The sequence below is a fragment of the Saimiri boliviensis genome, chromosome 4 (genome assembly GCF_048565385.1).
Source record: "Saimiri boliviensis isolate mSaiBol1 chromosome 4, mSaiBol1.pri, whole genome shotgun sequence".
In the NCBI taxonomy this organism is placed as follows: domain Eukaryota; kingdom Metazoa; phylum Chordata; class Mammalia; order Primates; family Cebidae; genus Saimiri; species Saimiri boliviensis.
The window spans coordinates 90,990,814-91,011,437 of record NC_133452.1 but is presented as its reverse complement, the minus strand read 5'-3'; the positions used below and the strand labels follow the sequence as shown (position 1 = coordinate 91,011,437).

At 41.9% G+C, this 20,624-nt stretch overlaps 1 long non-coding RNA gene across 1 annotated transcript in view; it reads right to left on the bottom strand.

Annotated features, from left to right (window-relative positions):
- The window catches only part of LOC141584148 (uncharacterized), a 48,987-nt gene that overhangs the window by 21,508 nt on the left and 6,855 nt on the right, over nt 1–20,624 (bottom strand). The window contains exon 2 of the long non-coding RNA XR_012517089.1: nt 19,068–19,170. This is a non-coding gene — a long non-coding RNA (uncharacterized LOC141584148). The remainder of the gene's footprint in view (nt 1–19,067; nt 19,171–20,624) is intronic.

Below are 20,624 nucleotides of genomic sequence, written 5' to 3'. Positions count from 1 at the left end.
CAAGGCTTGAGATTTGGTAACAAACTTATTTTTGTTTCTTTCAAGATTCCAGACCCAAACATTGAAACTGTTTTTGAACACAGACCTCAGTTGGCTTCATCACACATTCCCAGGAAGGTGTGCCCCGTTCGCTTCCTGCATCCAGACCCTTTATCCAATACCCACCCTTTCCCTTGGCTTCTGCGGAAATATTTTGAAAACCATTGCCATGCTTCCTGAGAATATATAAAGACTATTTGTTTCCATTTTTTTCCCAGCTAATGCCCACATTTTATTCTTGTTCCCATTGCTAACATTGAGAAACACTCAGGATTTTTTTTTTTTTTTTGCCTCCTTGCTAGAAACTTCCCTGTGGACATTTCCTGCAAGGGTTTCCCTCCACCTGTCAGAACCAATGCCAGATTACTTCCCATCTTTATAGCATTCCAGGGTTAGAAACAGGGCTGGACCCACTGGCAGACTCAGTACAAGATCCAGGGTAGGGTTGAATTGGGCTACCTGTCCTGGCAAAGAAAACCTTGTCTATTAGGGCCATCTGCCTGACACTATCCTAGAGTTTCAGGCTGGCCTTTTAAGAGGGGAAGGGTGGGGAAAGAGAAAAAATAATATAACAAAACTGATCTCAGCACTACCCATGGAGTCATTAATGTGGTTTCTAGCAAACTGCTCATAAAATTCATAGCAGCAGCTAATTGCTACCATGTTCTTCCTCGTATACCCCCATATTAAATTTGAAAGAAAGAAAGAAAAGCCCTTTCAAAGCCATATTAATCCATGCACAGCAGTGGAATGCATGATCTAAAGTGAGCCTTTCGTATCACCACAGCTATGTGGGCTAGCTGTCAAATGGTGGATTTCATGTCACTCACAATACAATGAACAAGGCCTTTCCCAGCTGCTGGCTCTGTCTGGGCCCAGCTCCCTTTCCCCTGGCAGCACTAACCAGCACAGAATGCCATGTGATCACACACATGTGAATGTCAGCATATCAGCCTCCAAGCCATCTCCAAGGAATTCAAGTACAATCTTGGCGTGTATCTTTCTGCCTCCACACCGTATACACGTTTGCTCGAAAGTCCACAGTGGAAGAGCTGTGACCAGTGGCCAAACTCCAGTGGCTGCCTTACCCTCCATGAGGATATTTTACTACATAAGCCATGCAATCTGCTAAGACCAGCCTTGCCTCAAGAAAGCTCTTGTAAGGACTTACAGAACCACAAACTCAACAAGTCTACCATACTTTTTGAAACTCTTACTAGTAGAAGGCTTCTTTTAGATTTAATTATTCCAAGCATTCATCTGAACTGGGCTGCTCCTCAGCTGGTCTGAGCTTATATGGATGCATGGGTTGCTTATGCTCAGCTTCTGTTTTGATTGGACAGGCCCTTGATGGCGTGCAGATTGGGTGTGGCACCCATTCCATTGGATCTTGGTATCTCTTCTGATGGTCCGAACCGCTGTCAAACTGTTGCATATTGTTAAAATGTATTAAATGCAATAAGTCTAGTCAAGAAACCAATATGTTCAAGCAACATATCAGAATAACTGGGCAACAACTAGTCAAAGTCATACCGGCGTCTGCAATGAGCAGTTAATTTCAGAATTTCCTGCTCCAGTATTAAAATTTGACTCTCTCCCAGTATATCAGGGATGTCATTGCAGATTTACTATAGATTACTGTTTCTTTTCTTCGTCCATCCTGAGGGCTAAGCAGGTAAGCTACAAATAACTGATGTAGGTATTTCTTGGGAAGAAAGACAGCATGTCGCATCTTGCTGGGGGTACTACAACTCTTTCTCCTGCCTCAGCCTTATGCCCTGTAGGACTGAACACTCTTTATTAAAAACACCTCAGACCCACTGTAGCCCTGAGCCAGCACAAGCTGGGCAGTAAATTAGAAATCCTATCCCAATCAATAGGCATGATTGGAGTTAGTTTGGAATTCATCATACAAGCTGATGGCTCATAACAATGAGGTGAGCATTATGTGTTCACCAAGTCACTAGCCTTAGCCTCCTCCTCTCAATCGTTGCTACTCCACACCCCATTATTTCCATAGGGGTGGATGCCTGCTCTGAACCACAGCCCCTTGATGCAGATCTAAACCCTTACAATGTTAGTGATGCCCTTACCTCTAGAAACAGTTTAAGGCTCTCTTCTCTAAGTGGCTTCTTCAATCCCCTCACCCTCTGTCTCCTTCCAAGAGGAAAAGCTCTGAACTCATAGAATCTCAGGACAGAGTTTAGTCTCAGTCCTAGGCAGTGAAGCTTTGGGTGGGAGGAGATTAAATGGGCATGAACATGGCCAATTTCTCTTTCTCGTGGGTTCTTTTTGTGTGCATCCTTGTGTCAGAGTGAAACATCAATGTGTCCTGAATTTAGTCTAGGTCTCAGATTAGAGGAGAAATAGAAGGTCCTTAGAGTTCATATGTGACATAGCCTACTGCCTTAGGGAAGGGACGAGGTAATTATGGCCAGAACCTGAGTTAGAAATAAAGCATCTTATCCTTACCCCTCTTTCTTAGGAACCTATAGCAGTGATAAGGAGCTGATTGAGTATTAGAAATTAACGATCTTAAACAAATTCATTTTGAAAAACACAACAATTCTATCCATGCCTATAAACATAGCCAAGTTTAGGAGCCTATTTACCATATGCCTCCCCACTGGCTGGGGTTCTGCTGCTAACAGACAAAAGTGCCTGGACACACACCCACCCTCCAGATAAAGAATATGCCTCTGCCCAGATCCTTTTGCTGCAGAGTCTCAGCCACCATATTGGTTTCTGAGGATGTTTTCATCAACACACATTCAATCTCAGTTCAACCATGTCACTATGACATTTAATCAGCCCTCCTCCTTGGAGGCCGGTCCTAGAGTTGGCTTTATACATCCTGACATTCTCCTCTTTTCTACTGCTCTATCTTCAAGACTTCAGATTGCCTTACAGCCATGATAACAGAAGTGCAGGGTAAATGGACAAAAGTGGAATTGGCTTGAAGTAATTTTTGAGTAATTCCATTGATTTGCAACCGAAGAATCACAGAGGAGACGGATAATATAATGTCTCAGGTCTGTTGGAAATGTGTACATTTTGACCAAGACAAATACAAATCTCAAGACATTCCCTTCCTTACCTCAAGGCAACAGTCTTCCGCTTTCAGTCTCCTCCCCAGATGACATTAGAACCACCCACATCAGAAAGTGAGAGCAAGAGGCACAGGGAGGGGCATATTAGCAGAAGGCATGGGATCAACTTGACAATATTTGGGTCTTCTCGTGAGTGCTTGGTGTCTTGAAAAGCATCACCGTAAGCCCTAGCTGGTTTGATGTTTGAGTTCCATTCCTGCCTGCAGGTAAATCCTAGTCACATTGATCCTACTTTTGACTAAGAGAATGGCACAAAGTATCCTAAGACACTAAAGGGATAGCCCTACTAACAAATAAGGAAAGCAAAACAGCTGATTCATTCCTGGATACAGAAAAGCAGGGGACTAAAATGCAGCCAAATCCTGAAGCAGCTCTGCTTCCACCCCGAGGATGTTTAGTGGGGAGTCCTGAGTATTTCTTCGTTCAGTGGAAGTCAAGCAATGTCTCTAACCTGCTTTAATAACAATAATCACACAGTTGAATAAACCCGTATTTTTGCACAGAAAGCTATCAGAGGAATATTTAAGAGATAGGTACAAAAGATGAATGTTAATTTAAACATGAAAATACAAGTTTGCCTTAACAGGAAGGAGAGTGTCAAGGAGGGCAGGGTGACCTGCCATTCCAGTTTGCCTGGTACTGAGGGGACTCTTGGGACATGGAACTTTCAGTGCTGAAATTGGGAGTCAAAAACAAACAAACAAACAAACAAAAACAGGACCGTTGGTCACCCTGGTCCACAGTGAGTGAGGCTAGTGACAATGTAAGAGTCAAAGGAGGGTATTTTGCGGTAGGATGGGACCAACTACACAATCAGAGAGGGGTCTGGGGCCCGTGTCCATGCTGTACTTTTGGAGGATGACATCATGAAAGCAAAGCTTTCCAACTCTGGCTTTGCTTCCATTCTGTCTGGAAAAAACAGTGATCTTCAGGCCAACAAGAGCAATATAAAATTTGGTGAAGGCTCTCCCAAAGCTCAAGAGGGATGTGGAGCCAGGATGAGCTGATTCAGCTGCCCAAAATGAAATCAAGAGTCCTAACCCAGAAACTTAACCTGAGAGAAATAGCAATAGAAACTTCCAAGCACTTGTGGACAATCTTCACCAAAGGTGTCCTAAACTTGAATGTGCTTGATGTCTTTCTGGCAAGTTCCTTGGGAATGCAGATTCCAGGTGCCCACCTTCAGATAGACTTATTTGATGGGTCCAAGAGGAGAGGGTCTGAATTTTTTTTTAATTGTATTTTAGGTTTTGGGATACACGTGCAGATCATGCAGGATTGTCTCATAGGTACACACATGGCAATGTGGTTTGCTGCCTCCATCCCCCCGTCACCTACATCTGGCAATTCTCCCCATGTTATCCCAAACCTCCCCACCACCCTGCTATCCCTCCTTTGGCCCCCCACCAACAGACCCCAGTGTATGATGCTCTCCTCCCTGTGTCCATGTGTTCTCATTGTTCAACACCTGCCTATGAGTGAGAATATGCGGTGTTTGATTTTCTGTTCTTGTGTCAGTTTGCAGAATAATTCATGTCCCTACAAAGGACACAAACTCATTGTTTTTTATGGCTGCATAGTATTCCATGGTGTATATGTGCCACATTTTTCTTGTCCAGTCTATCATCGATGAGCATTTGGGTTGGTTCCAGGTCTTTGCTATTGTAAACAGGGCTGCTATGAACATAGGTGTGCATGTGTCTTTATAATAGAACGATTTATAATCCTTTGGTTATATACCCAGTAATGGTATTGCTGTGTCAAATGGAATTTCTATTTCTTGGTCCTTGAGGAATCGCCACACTGTCTTCTACAATGGTTGAACTAACTTACACTCCCAACAACAGTATAAAAGTGTTCCTATTTCTCCACATCCTCTCCAGTATCTGTTGTCTCTAGATTTTTTAACAATTGCCATTCTAACTGGAGTGAGGTGGTATCTCAATGTGGTTTTGATTTGCATTTCCCTAATAATCAGTGATGATGAGCATTTTTCATATGTTTGTTGGCCTCATGTATGTCTTCTTTTGAAAAGTGTTTGTTCATATCCTTCACCCATTTTTGGATTGGTCTGCTTGTTTTTTTCTTGTAAACCTGTTTTAGTTCTTTGTAGATTCTGGATATTAGTTCTTTGTCAGATGGGAAGATTGAAAAAATTTTTTCCCATTCTATTGGTTGTCAGTTCACTCTAATGATTGTTTCTTTTGCTGTACAGAAGCTCTGGAGTTTAATTAGGTCCCGTTTGTCTATTTTGGCTTTTGTTGCCAATGCTTTTGGTGTTTTAGTTATGAAGTCCTTGCCTATGCCTATGTCCTGAATGGTTTTGCCTAGGTTTTCTTCTAGGGTTTTTATGGTGTTATGTCTTATGTTTAAGTCTTTAATCCATCTGGAGTTAATATTAGTGTAAAGTGTCAGGAAGGGGTCCAGTTTCTGCTTTCTGCACATGGCTAGCCAGTTTTCCCAACACCATTTATTAAACAGGGAATCCTTTCCCCATTGCTTGTTTTTGTCAGCTTTGACAAAGATCAGACGTTTGTAGATGTGTGGCATTGCCTTCAAGGCCTGTGTTCTGTTCCATTGGTCTATATCTCTGTTTTGGTACCAATCTATATCTGCTGTTTTGATTTCTGTAGCCTTGTAGTAAGTTTGAAGTCAGGTAGCCTGATGCCTCTGGCTTAGTTCTTTTTGCTTAGGATTGTCTTGGCTATGTGGGCTCTCTTTTGGTTCCATATGATTTTTAAGGTAGTCTTTTCCAGTTCTGTGAAGAGGGTAATAGGTAGCTTGATGGGGATAGTGTTGAATCTGTAAATTACTTTGGGCAGTATGGCCATTTTCATGATATTGATTCTTGCTAACCATAAGCATGGAATGTTTCTCCATCTGTTTGTGTCCTCTCTTACTTCCTTGAGCAGTGGTTTGTAGTTCTCCTTGAAGAGGCCCTTTACCTCCTTTGTTAGTTGTATTCCTAGGTATTTTATTCTCTTTGTAGCAATTGTGAATGGGAGTTTCCTCATGATTTGGCTGTCTGTTAGTCTGTTACTGGTGTATAGAAATGCTTGTGATTTCTGCACATTGATTTTGTATACTGAGACTTTGCTGAAGTCAGTTTAAGGAGATTTGGGGCTGAGATGATAGGGTCTTCTAAATATACAATCATGTCGTTGGCAAATAGAGACAATTTGACTTCCTCTTTTACTAATTGAATACTCTTTTTTTTTTCTTGCCTAATTGCTCTGGCTAGAACTTCCAATACTATATTGAATAGGAGGGGTGAGAGAGGGTATCCTTGTCTAATGCCAGATTACACAGGGAATGCTTCCAGTTTTTGCCCATTCGGTATGATATTGGCTGTAGGTTTGTTGTAAACAGTTTTGATTATTTTGAGATATGTTCCTTCGATACCAAGTTTATTGAGAGTTTTTAGCATAAAGGGCTGTTGAATTTTGTTGAAGGCCTTCTCTGCATCTATTGAGATAATCATGTTTTTTTGGTCTTTGGTTCTGTTTATGTGGTGAATTATGTTTATGGACTTGCGTATGTTGAACCAGCCTTGCATACCTGGGATGAAGCCTAGCTGATCATGATGGATAAGCTTTTTGATGTGCTATTGCAATCAGTTTGCCAGTATTTTATTGAAGATTTTTGCATCTATGCTCATCATGGATATTGGACTGAAATTTTCTTTTATTGTTGAGTCTCTGCCCCATTTTGGTATCAGGATGATGTTGGTGTCATAAAATGATTTGGGAAGGATTCTCTCTTTTTGTATTGTTTGAAATAGTTTCAGAAGGAATTGTATCAGCTACTCTTTTACGTCTGGTAGAATTCAGCTGTGTATCCATCTGGTCCTGGACTTTTTTTGGTTGGTAGGCTATTAATTGCTGCCTCAACTTCAGCCCTTGTTATTGGGCTCAGCTTCTTCCTGGTTTAGTCATGGGAGGGTGCAAGTGCCCAGGAATTTATCCATTTCTTCCAGGTTTACTGGTTTATGTGCATAGAGTTGTTTGTAGTAATCTCTGCTGGTAGTTTGTATTTCTGTAGAATCTGCAGTGATATCCCCTTTATCTTTTTTTATTGCATCTATTTGATACTTCTCTCTTTTCTTTTTTATTAATCTGGTTAGTGGTCTGTATATTTTGTTGATCTTTTCAAAAAACCAGCTCCTGGATTTATTGATTTTTGAAAGGGTTTTTTCTGTCTCTATTCCCTTCAGTTCTGCTCTGATTTTAGTTATTTCTTGTCTTCTGATAGCTTTTGAGGTTTTTTTGTTTGTTTGTTTGTTTTTGTTTTTGTTTTTGTTTTTTGTTTTTATCTTGCTCCTCTAGCTCTTTCAATTTTGATAATAGTGTGTTGACCTTAGATCTTTCCTTGCTTCTCATGTGGGCATTTATTGCTATAAATTTCCCTCTAGATACTGCTTTAAATGTGTCCCAGAGATTCTGGTACATTGTGTCTTCATTCTCGTTGGTTTCAAATAACATCTTTATTTCTGCCTTCATTTCATTGTTTATCCACTTGACATTGAGGAGCCAGTTGTACAGTTTCCAAGAAGTTGTGTGGTTCTGACTTAGTTTCTTAATTCTGAGTTCTAATTTCATTGCTCTGTGGTCTGAGAGACTGTTTGTTATGATTTTCGTTCTTTTGCATTTGATGAGGAGTGATTTACTTCCAATTATGTGCTCAATTTTAGAGTAGGTACCATGCAGTGCTGAGAAGAATGTATATTCTGTGGATTTGGAGTGGAAATTTCTGTAGATGTCTATTAGGTCCACTTGGTCCAGATATGAGTTCTAGTACTAGATATCCTTGTTAATTTTCTGTCTCATTGATCTGTCTAATATTGACAGTGGAGTGTTAAAGTCTCCCACTATTATTGTGTGGGAGTCTAAGTCTCTTTGTAGGCCGTTAAGAACTCTCTTTATGCACCTAGTTGCTCCTGTATTGGGTGTGTATATATTTTGGATTGTTAGCTCTTCTTGATGAATAGATCCTTTTACCATTATGTAATGCTCTTGTCTCTTTTGATCTTCATTGGTTTAAAGTCCATTTTATCAGAGACTACAATTGCAACTTCTGCTTCTTTTTGCTCTCCATTTGCTTGATAAATCTTCTTCCATCTCTTTATTTTGAGCCTATGTGTGTCTCTATGTGTGTGTCCCATGAGATGGGTTTCCTGAGTACAGCACACCAGTGTATCTTGACTTTTTATCTAATTTGCCAGTCTGTGTCTTCTGACTGGGGCATTTAGCCCACTTACATTTAAGGTTAATTTTGTTAGTGTGAATTTGATTCTAGCTGGTTGTTTTGCCCATTAGTTGACATATTTTCTTCATTGTGTGGATGTTCTTTACCATGTGGTACATTTTTGGAGTGGCTGGTATTGGTTGTTTCTTTCCATTTTTAGTGCTTCTTTCAGGAGCTCTTGTAAGGCAGGCCTGGTGGTGATGAAATCTCTCAGCAATTGCTTGTGCATAAAGGATTTTATTTCTCCTTCACTTATGAAGCTTAGTTTGGCTTGATATGAAATTATAGGTTAAAAGTTCTTTTTCCTTAAGGATGTTGAATATTGGTCTCCCCGACACTCTTCTGGCTTGTATGGTTTCTGCTGAGGGATCCACTGTGAGTCTGAAGGACTTCCCTTTGTGGGTAACCTGACCTTTCTCTCTGGCTGCCCTTAGCATTTTCTTCTTCATTTAATCCTGGTGAATCTGCTGATTATGTGCCTTGTGGTTGCTCTTCTTGAGGAATATCTTTGTGGCGTTCTCTGTGTTTCCTGGACTTGAATGGTGGCCTGGCTAGCTAGATGGGGACATTCTCCTAGATAATATCCTGAAGAGTGTTTTCCAACTTAGATTCATTCTCTCCATCACATTCAGGTACATCATCTATCAAATGTAGATTAGGTCTTTTCACATAATCCCATATTTCTTGGAGGTTTTGTTCATTTCTTTTCACTCTTTTTTCTCTAATCTTGCCTTCTCATCTTATTTCATTGAGTTGATCTTCAATCTGTGATATCCTATCTTCTGCTTGATCAATTTGGTTATGGAAACTTGTGTATGCTTCACAAAGTTCTCTTGCTGTGTTTTTCAGCTACATCAAGTCATTTATATTCTTCTCTAAGCTGTTTATTCTAGTTAGTATTTCATCTAACCTTTTTTCAAGTTTCTTAGTTTCTTTGCATTGGTTTAGCACATGTTCTTTTAGCTCTGAGAAGTTTGTTATTATCCACCTTCTGAAGCCTGTTTCTGTCAATTCATCAGATTCCTTTTTCCATCCAGCTTTGATCCCTAGCTGGTGAGGAGTTATGATCTCTTGAAGGAGGAGAGGCGTTCTGGGTTTTGATATTTTCATCCTTTTTGCACTGGTTTCTTCCCATCTTCATGGATTTATCTACCTGTGGTCTTTGTATTTGGTGAGTTTCAGATGGGGTCTCTGAGGGGACATCCTTTTTGTTGATGTTGAAGCGATTTCTTTCTGTTTCTTAGTTTTCCTTCTAACAGTCAGGCCCCTCTACTGCAGGACTGCTGGAGGTCCACTCCAGACCCTGCTTGCCTGGGGATCACCTGCAGGGGCTGCAGAACAGTAAGGATTGCTGCCAGTTTCTTCTTATGTTATCTTCATCCCAGAATGGTACTCACCAGATGTCAGCCTGAGCTCTCCTTTGTGAGGTGTCTCTTTGAGTATTACGGGGATTGGGGGAGCTGCTTGAGGAGAGAGTCTGTCCCTTATACGAGGTCAATGCTGTGCTGGGAGCTCTGTTGTTCTGTGCAGAGCTTCTGGGCAGGTACCTTTAAGTCTGCTGCAGTGGAACTCATAACCACCTCTTTTCCCAGGTGCTCTGTCTTAGGAAAGTCAGCTTTATTTATAAGTTCCTGTCATGCTACTGCCTTTTTTCATAGATGCCCTGCCCAGCATGGAGATAGTGTGGTCACAGTCTGCCAGCAGAGGCATTGCTGAGCTGCTGCAGGCTCTGCCTAGCTACTGTGTGAACTGCCTCAGTATTGGTAGACTGTCTCTGTAGTGGTGGATGCCCTTCCCCCAGCTGAGCTGGACCATCCTAGGTCCAACTGCGCTTGCTGTGAAACTCTGAATCCAGAGTGTTTCAGATTGCTTGTTTTGTGGTGGTGGCACCCACAGAGCTGGATCTCCTGGCTTCCTGTCTCAGCCCCCTCCCTTTCAGTTGAATTGGTGTCTCAGTCTCCCAGGCATTCCAGGAGCCAGTTGAAATGGCTGTCCAGATTTGTGTGAATTTCTGTGTGCCAACAGTTGTAACTCATGATGCTTTTCAGCGCAGGAATCTCCTGGTCTGTGGGCAGTGAAAACGTTTTTGGAAATGCAGTGATCACTCACCCTCTGCATTGTTCTATCTGGGAACTGCACTCCAGAGCTGCTCCTATTTGGCCATCTTGGATCCTCCTTGGGTCTGAATTTTTAATAGACACTCCAAGTGATTCTCTTAAAGGTGGACTTTTAATGGACCACTCTTCAAAAAACATCTAAAGAATATTAGTGAACAACCAATTGACAAACATCTATTTGTTGGTGGACAAACAAAAAAGATTAGAAATTTAAGAAAGAGAGAGAGAAAAAATAAATATGTAATATGAATATATGTATGCATGTGTACCATTTTAATTTTCAAATAATAAATTTCTAAGGTGGATTTCTCAAAATACAGCCTATTGAGCTACTTGACAGTTCCTATCAGGTTCAGGGCAAGGCCTCCCAGAGCTAGAACAATAAGATATTAGCAGCAAAACCTGGACTGCTGATGCCCAGTCTCTCTAAAAGATCTTTCCTCTGAATCCACCTAAGCACTACTCTGAGTTATCTGTTTATTTGTTGAAGTTGATGCCTGTACCCAAAAGAATGACTCTAAACAGAAAAATCAAAGATGCCTTGGCAAACTGAAGCATAATATAGATATACATATCACTTGGGTGTATTTTTGGTCATCAGTGGGCTAGACAGCTGCAAGCATGCAAATCAGAGCCCTGGAAACCACACTGTTAAAAATCCCTCCTCTGGCATCTCCCCACCACCCAGGCAGCCAATGTTCTAATAATGGCATTTCCTTCCTATCTGGTTCTCTGACATACAAACAAAGAAGAAATGAGAAAAAGAAGTGACCTGCCAACTAGCTCCATAGAGACATTCCTCCCAGATTTAAGATTTTTATCTCTTGTTAACTTTGGTTTCTGAAATAATAACTAACATCTGCATAGTGCTTTATTCTTTAACAAGGTTCTTTCGTGTATATTATTATCTCATTTTATCCTCCCATCAGTCCCATAAAGTAGATAGGACACATGGTTTAATGACACTGGGGCCCTATAGGCTGAGATGGAGGCAGAGCTCAGATGACCAGAAATGGGACTCAAACTCAGTCCTGATCACAAATCCAAAACCAGTCCTTTGAGCCAGACAATTATCTCTTTAAATCCTTTGCGGAAAAGGGGGTAGTGCAAAGTACTTAATAAATTAGTCCATTAAATAAATGGCTCAGACAGTTGTGGGCGCTCTTCTGATCACCATTATATTTGTGTTTGCTTTTCCTCAAAATTAACTTCAATATGTCCCCGAGTTGGTGGATGCCAACATGTATCCGCAGAGAATTACATTTCTGCGCTGGAAGGAAGCTCCCTCTTGGATGTCTTGCAAGATCCATCAAGGAACCTGATGGAAATTGAGCCTGTCATTAATGAGACAGGGCGATTTGGCACAGAGAAAACAAACTCCTAAAATGACTATGTCAGCAACCTCCTTGCACTCCCCACTGAAACAGAGAAGGGACCAGTCCCCAGAGGGTAGGGGCCATGTAGTCATACACTGTGCTGTGATGCCTAGTGCAGTGTCACGGGCAGAGTGGGTGTCCAGAAATATTTGTGGCACGAATGATTCAGGATGGCCACACTCTGTGTGAGACAGGAGTGCAGGGAACAAAGCTGAGGAGTAATAAATCAGGGTCTGAGGCTTCTCATCCCAGCTCCAGCCTGACATAAAGCACTTTTCTCTTCTTTTTCATGGGTAAAGCACTCTAGTAAAGATGAGGACAAACTAACCATCTTATTACTGGAAAATCTATACAAACTCCACCAGAGGAGGTTGGGCACTTAAACCAAAGTGGCTTAACAAGAGAGGAGGAAGTCGTCCAGATTCAAAACTGAGAACACTAATCGGGAGAAACATCAGTTTCATTCGCTTGCCTTTGTAAAATGATCCCCCTCGCTAACCTGAGGTTGACTGTATGCTGAAGGGTTAAATGTATTACCAGCTGGCAAATGACCTTCTTGAGAGAGAAAGGGGAAGCAAGAGAGGCCAATGCCTCAGAAGTAACTTGTTTAATAAAAATAATCTCCCCCTCACCTTTCTGACACCATGGGGCGGTCACACCACCCTGCCTCAGGTCACCAGACGCAGCTCCATGAAGTTGGAGGAAATTATAGAAATCCATCATGACTGAGTTTTCTGACCTGGTTATTACTTGCTGCTTTTTATCTTCCAAACAGTCCCTAAATTTAATTGCCTTGTTGTAATGGATTAACCTCTGAGGTCCACAGTAGCATTTATATTGTGTTCAAAGGGAAGGTTGAGGGTCCTGAGCCAGTGTGAGCCAGTGTGGGGTGTGTGCTTTTATCAGACCAAAGCTGTCCCTGCTCAGTCCTGGGTAACTCCAGCAAACACTTGTCTGTGAAGGTCACATGAATGTTCAAGCAAAGAGAAACACAAAGAGACTCTCATTTGATCTGAAGGAATCACTGTACCCTTTCCAAGCTAATCTCAAGATGGAAGAGAAGCAGGCAATGGCCACAGGGACGGTGACTCAGCAAATAAGCACTAACAGCACCAGTTTTAGAGGAGGGACAGACATGGGTCTTAGTCTTTCCTATGTCAAAGATCTCTCTACTTCTTCTAGATCATTCTAGAAGAAGATCAGAAAACAAACAGCTTCTACTGTCTCCCATCTGTTAAAAGGACCTCTTGACCCATATTCCCATTTCTTTGCTATTCCTTAAAATAAATTCTTTAAAAATATTACCTATGCAGGCAATCTGTCACTTCCCTTCCACTCTACTTACACTTCCTTTGTCAGAGTCATCCACAACCTTCCATGAAGCCAGATTCCATAGACGCTTTTTTTTTTTTTAAATCTGTCTCCACCACCTATGCAGTGGCATTCAACACAAGACTGATCCCTCCTTCTTGAAACATTATTTCCTCGTAGATTCAATGTGAAACCTACCTTCTTTTTACTTTTTTTTCTCTGTGGCCATTCATTCCCCCTTTCTTTCCTTAGTGCCACTTCTCTCGCTTACATTAACAATCATGTCAGTGTTCTCTCTTGGGTCCTCTTCTTGTTTCTCTCTATCCTCCTTCCCCAGACATTCTTATTTGTTCCTATGGCTTTCGATGCCATCTATACACTGATGACTCTCAAACATACAGCTCTAGTTTCTAACTTTCTGTTTGAACTTGAGACTAGCATATTCAGTTACTTGTCTGGCATCACTGATGTATCCCAGAGAAATCACAAACGTATGTTCAAATCTATTTCTTCAAGTATTCATCATCTCAGTACACGGTATCACCATCCACCCAGTTGCTCAAGCCAGACCCAACCGGGAGTCACCCTTGAGCCCACCCTTCTCTTGCCACCAATCTACTGCCAGTACTGTTTATTCTATTTCCAAAGTATATTTCAAACAAATCTACCTCTCTGAATCTCTGTTGACATCCTCTAGCTCAAGCTATCAACTTCCCCTCTCAAACCAGCAGCCAGTGACCCCCAGTGCAGGCTCACACATGCTCAGTCAACTCTACCTTACTTGCCTGCTTTCTCTTCCTCAAGTACACCAAGTTCATTCCCACCCCATGACCTTTGCACTTGCAATTCTCTCTGCTTTTTCTTCTGATCTTCTCATGCTTGGTTCCTTCCTGTTGCTCTGTTAGTAGCTTAAGTATCATCTCTTTTAAGACCTTACTTGCCAGCCCAATCTAGACAAATCTGAGAGACTTAAGTTCAAATTCTAGCTTACTACTTTCCAACAGTAAGGAAAAAATAAAGAGTGAGAATAGGAAGCAGGAGAGTGAGCAATGTGTAACACTAACTGATACAGTTTGACTCTGTGTCCCCACCCAAATCTCATCTCATAGCTCCCATAATTCCCATGTGTTGTGGGAAGGACCCAGTGGGAGATGATTGAATCATGCAAGCAGGTCTTTCCCATGCTGTTCTCATGATAGGGAATGGGTCTCAAGAGATCCGATGGTTTTAAAAATGAGAGTTTCTCTGCAGAAGCTCTCTGTTTCCCTGCTGCCATCCATGTAAGATGTGACTTGGTTTCTCCTTGCCTTCTGCCATAATTGTGAGGCCTCCCCAGCCATGAGAAATTCAAAGTTCAATTAAACCTCTTTCTTTTGTAAATTGCCTAGTCTCAGGTATGTCTTTATCAGCAGTGTGAAACGGACTAATACACTAACCATAGTCTTGGGTTCAATGTCTGGCTCTGACACTACCTGCCTTATGAGTCTTTCCACTCTATTGTGGCAGGTGGAAAGACACTAGGTAAGATAGAAGGGCAATGGACAAGAGAGAGTTTATGGTGGGATGACTGCTAAATTTTCTGACCAATATGTGAAGGAGACTTCTGCCAAACAGAAATGACCACAGACAGCAAGTACTGGCTGAAAAGGAGCTTTAATAAAACTGATGCAGCCAAGCACTAGACTTGGCCCAGTAGAATATAAAGAATTTTAACTTATGGTCCCTTCCTTTGAGCCCTAAAAATACACATGACAATTAAGAATGCATAGATCTAATAATCATGACTTGCATTCACTAAGGTGCTTATGATAGCTGGGCACCCTACTCAATATCCTGTTCAACCCTTTCACAACCCTGTGAGGTAGGTTTTCTGTTATTATTCCCACTTTACAGAAGAGAAAACTGAATATTACACTAAAGCTCACACAGGTAGAAAGCTGGGATTTGAACCCTCCCTGGCCATAATATTTCAGGTAAAAAAGACATCTTAGGCAGGATCTGATTGGGCTCTAACTCAGGAAGTTAAGCAAAGTTTATTATGCTGGGAAAAGTCCTCTTAGAGGAGGTGGACATCATGTTCAGTCTTAGAGTATGTGTTGGAATAGGAAAGACAAAATCAAGAGAAGAGGGCATGGAGCAGATATGCCTGTACTGAGTGCACAGCCTACGGACATGAATAATAAGGGACACATTTGGAGAGAGTGGGAGGCTGCAGTGGCCACACAGAGTGTCCATATCCAGCCTTCCCTCCTTCCTTCATTCAATCATCAGTTCCACAAATGTTCATACAATACCTCCTGTGTAACACAGTCCCAGCAGGTTGGGGCATACGAGGGACAACCAAGGAGACACAGTCCCTGCCCGTGCAAGAATAGAGCCAAGTGGAGGAAACAAATATTAACAAATAAGCACAGATAAATGCCTCTTTTCTTTGGTGTCAGACATTATCAACGTAAGGAACATGACTTTATCATAGGCACACATAGGTCGTAAGACGCAGCCCAGTATGGAAACTTTAAACTATTGGGGAAGACATGTAGATAGAGCACATAATTGCATAATTATGAGAAGTACTATGAAGGAAAAGTACAAAGCACTATAGGAGATGTTAATGGGGTGTGTGACCAGACACCCACCCCAGCCTTACTTTAAGTAAGACACCCAGCCTTACTTTAGGCTGCAGGAATCATAGAACCCCTCCTGAAGGAAGTGAAGGATGCTGGAAAAGTAAGGCCCGTGAAGAAAGGGGCCATCAAATGTGCAGTCCCTCAGGCAGGACTCACACGAGAAATGCAAGGACAGGAGAGCCAGTGTGGTTCCAGGAGGGCCAGTGTGTATGCGGGTGGGGGCAATGCGATCAGAGTGTCACGCTGGCCAGGAGCCTCAACATGCGGGTTCTTGCAGGCTACATTAAAGACTCTGGGATTTATCTTAAGTCCATGGAAAACCATCACGGGGGGTCAAAGCTGGGGAGTAACATGGTCCAATTCTTGTTTTTAAAGGCAACTCTGGCTACAATATAAAGAGCAGATTGTGGGAGAATTGGAAGAAGATTACATAAGAGACATCACCAATAGTTCAGGAAGAAAGGATAGACCCTTCCTCAGGGTGTGGAGAAAAGCTGATAGATTTGAGACATATTTTGGAGGTATAACTGAGAATACTTGGTCACGTTTGTATACAGAAGAGGGGGTAAGAATTAAGGACAAACTTTCAGGTTTCTGACATGAGAACTTGAGTAAATGGGGATAACGTTTTCTGAAATGAAAAAGAACAAACTTTGAAGGAGAGGCCTACAACTTTTTTTTTTGGACTTAAGTTTAGGATATTTAAGATATGCCTAAATAAAGAGTCAATTTTGGCACTTAGATGTGAGTGAATTTTTTTTTTTTTTTTTTTTTTTTTTTTTTTGAGACAGTCTCGCTCTGTCACCAGGCGCCAGGCTGGAGTGCAGTGGTGCGATCTTGGCTCACTTCAACCTCTGCCTCCTGGGATCAAGCAATTCTCCTGCCTCAGCCTCCCGAATAGCTCGGACTACAGACGTGTACCACCAAGCCCAGTTAATTTTTATATTTTAGTAGAGACAGAGTATCACTATGCTGGCCAGGATGGTCTCGATCTCTTGACCTCATGATCTGCCCACCTTAGCCTCCCACCTTGGCACTTCAATGTGAGTGAATGTGTCACTTCAATGTGAGTGTAGAGTGCAGAAGAGAGGTCTGGGTATCTCCATGTCTTTAGTTGTTGTCTTTAGATTGGGAGTTGTCAGCATAAATGATGTTTACACTCATACGATTGGAGAGGTTGCCTAGGGAAAGAATACATTGTGAGAAAAAGACCAGGGTAAGAGCCTAAGATGCCCCAGCACTTAGAGGTGGTGTGAAAGATGTAAGTCCAACAAAAGCGATGAGCAGAAATGGCCAGAAAGGGCAGGGGAGCCAGGCACCTGAGGTGAAGGCCAAGAGAAGAGAGCTTTGAGAAGCAGGGACTGATCAATTATGTCAAACACTGCATAGATGGTCAGGAAAGATGTATCCTTTGGATTTTGCACTGAAGAGGCCATGTATCACTTTAGCAATAGCAGGTTTTGGCTAGCGTGGGGAGAAGACAGACTGAGGTTGGCTAATGAGGAAGCGGAGGCAGACTGTGTAGGCAGTGCTTTCAGGAAGCCTGGCTAATGACGGCAGATGGGAGAGGGTGGAAACTAGTGAGGGCGATGGGGTCAAGGGAGGGTTTTAGTTTGCTTTTCTTTGGAGAGCCATTTGCCCAAGTGGGACGCTAACACAATGATCCAGACAAGAGTGGTGGGATGAAGATATGGGAGAGAAATGACAATATTAGAAGAGTAATATCCCTCAGCCTCCCGGGAATGTTGCATCCAGAGCATAATACAAGCTATATATATAATTTTAAATATCCTGGTAAATATGCTAGCAAGAGTAAAAACAAAGAAGTGAAATTAATTTCAATAACATATTATGCTCCACACAATAATCCAAAATATTGGCCTTTCAGCACATAATCAATATAAGAAATTATGAATGAGATATTTTACATTCATTTTTATCCCTAGTATTTTACACTCACAGTATATTTCCACTCAGACTGGATATATTTCAATTGCCCAATAGCCACTTGTGGCTGCTGGCTGCCATATTGGACAGGTCAGGTCTAGAGCACAGGTAGAGGCATTGACGTCTGATGGAGTAAACAACGTTTTCTCCCTTGAAAGATAGAAAGGAACAGCTGCAGGAAGCTTTGAAGATTTGGTGGTAGGTGAATAAAGGACATTGGGAGGAATTTCCAAGACCATTTAGTACAACTACTAGGACATTACTTAATCTTTCCATCAGTAGACTTCTGCTCCCTTGAAATCCCCTTTTACTTCCATACTACATTGAGAAGTCACTGGGCTTCTTGAGTGATAGAAGGTAGGTATATTTTTATGTTAGGAAGCCTCCCATAATGTCTTAAAAAATCCCTTTCTAAGCACCAGAAGGGCTATTTTTATACATCGTCCTTCTCATACTTTTGGAGACACAAAGCATCTTTCAGTGGCAAAGCAAGTAAAAGCTCTCGGTCCTAAGCCAGTCTTGCCATTAACACTTGAGTTAATGTGCTGGGCAGTTCCCTTCATAAAGATGGATGGTCTGAGTAACAAGCATAAGAAAGATAAAGAGACTCTGCTAGGTATCTAAACAGCCACACACATCATTAGCAATGATAAGAACAACAGTGACAATGATACTCACAGGCCTGGCCACATCCTCCTGGTGCTGGCAGTTGATGTCCCCTCAAATCTATGTTTCACTCATCTAAGGATCAGCAAAACCCAAGTGTGAGTCTGCCTAGGCCTTTTCCTCCTCTCCCTTCAAACCCACATGTATCTTGAGGTAAATCTAATCCACATGTTTCTGATTCATTTACACTTAACTCATCAAAATGTTGTTTTCTAACAGCTATTTGATGGCCAAAAACTCTTTCTTAAAGCTCCTTTCTTACAAATAGGATGTTGTGGTTTGCCAAGAGAGAGAGAAAAAAAAAAAAAAAAAAAAAGCTTTGAATCTGACTCAAATCTAAGAAATTATGAAGTTTGGACCAAATTTGTCCAGAAGCTTTCTCATTATTCCTCATAACTTTTCTCTTTCCCAAGTGATTTTTTCAACTCTCAGTTCGTGATAGAGTGACAATGCTTAGACCAGGAAGGGGTGCTGGTCCAGGATTGCATTTGAGACTGGCTGAAGGAGAAAATAGGATGTATTCGCAGGGGACATTTTTCAGTCAATTCATTTTTCCTCCCTTGAAATTCCCCTTACCTATGTGGTTTACAGTGGGCCTCTTGTCCGCTAAATGGCAGCTCCTTTACTCACCCCAGGGCGCTTTCTGCACACACAAACTGCTCCCCTCGGGTGGGGCTATTCATGGTACTTGGAACCATGCTTCTTTCTTCATTTCCTCTTCTCAATGAAAGCTCTGTGTCAAAGGTTTCAGGAAAACAAAAATCCCAGAGCATGAAGAATTTCATGGCCCCGCAAAGAAACAGAAAATACATTAGGTCAGATGTTAGGCTGATAAACTCACCAACTCCCTTTAACTTAAGACTTTAATTAAAATGACCCTTGTAAGGGAGATTAAAAATAAACACTCATTTATGGTTTCTCTCCAGAATCTTGTAAAATCTACATGAAAACACTACTTCTGGTTTATTGTAGCTTCCTAAGACACCCTGGCCAGATGGACTTTATTCCTGCCATTTGGAATTAAGACAAATCTTCAGCAGCCCTCACAGGCATAGATACTCTGATCTTCCTCCATGTTTGTTTCTCTTTGGGTAGCTTCCAGACACGGGCCAGTGGACACATGTTACACTAGCAAAATGAGTTTATGAGGTCTCTCTGCTGTAGGAGCCAACTGTGTAGTCTGGCAGTGGTAACTAGGACACCATAAATGTCCAAAAAGTATGTGTTGAATTAATCTGTATCAACAAAACTCAGTGGGTCTAAGGATCTAGCAGAATAGAGAAGAATCATATTCATAGTTTGCAAAGCAAGGGAAGAAATGAAAAGGTGTGGTGAACCAGGAGAAATGCAGAGAGAAAGTACATAGTAAAGTCATTTTGCAAACAACTCCAATCATTGCCTCTCTTCCCAGCGAGCAATGAATGACAATTTCTGGAAAGGTTTACCAAGGTGACAATGGATAAGACAGGATAAGTCAGACTTTGTGACATAAACCAATCTAGAGCTATTTTGTTATATCTTCCTGGAGCAACGGCAGAAGCCCTCACTTTGGTGTATATCAGTGGAATTTCCCCACATGGATCTGAAATTCCTGCTCAGAAGACCATAGGATAATGGAAGAAATAAGGCACACTCTTCAGAGCAAGAAGGAGAATTTTTCTGTTTCTCTCAGGCCAGACTCTTAAGACATGGATATCCTGGATCGATTCCAGTAGTGAGGATAAGCTGTCCCTGGGAAAGTGGCAGGAGCCAGCAGCAACAGCAATGTAGAGAGGTCCAGTTTCTGGGCAGCTGGGATGCAGGGAAGCAGCTGTGATGCCCTACAAACTCAAGCAGTGAAGCCCAGTACCAGTACCAATCATCTGGTATCCCAGTACCAGTAGGAAGGCCAAGAGCAATCAGCCCTGCCTGTGAACTTGAGGTGAGCGGCACCCCACGCTGAGGCTGGAGTCAGGTAATCACCAGCTATCACCCACATGAGACAGCAGAGAGGAAATAACAGATTATTCCACACTCAACCAGAAGCAAGGTGAGAAGACAGAACCTGACAATTTGTTCCAATCGCAGTCTCCTGCAAAACTCTCAGAGCCTCTGAGTGATGTTTTGGAGACAGTTCTGCCCAGAAAGTCTGCAGGCATGAACTCACGTTCTCACAATCTTGGACTTTAAGAAAGCTGAACTTGGTTC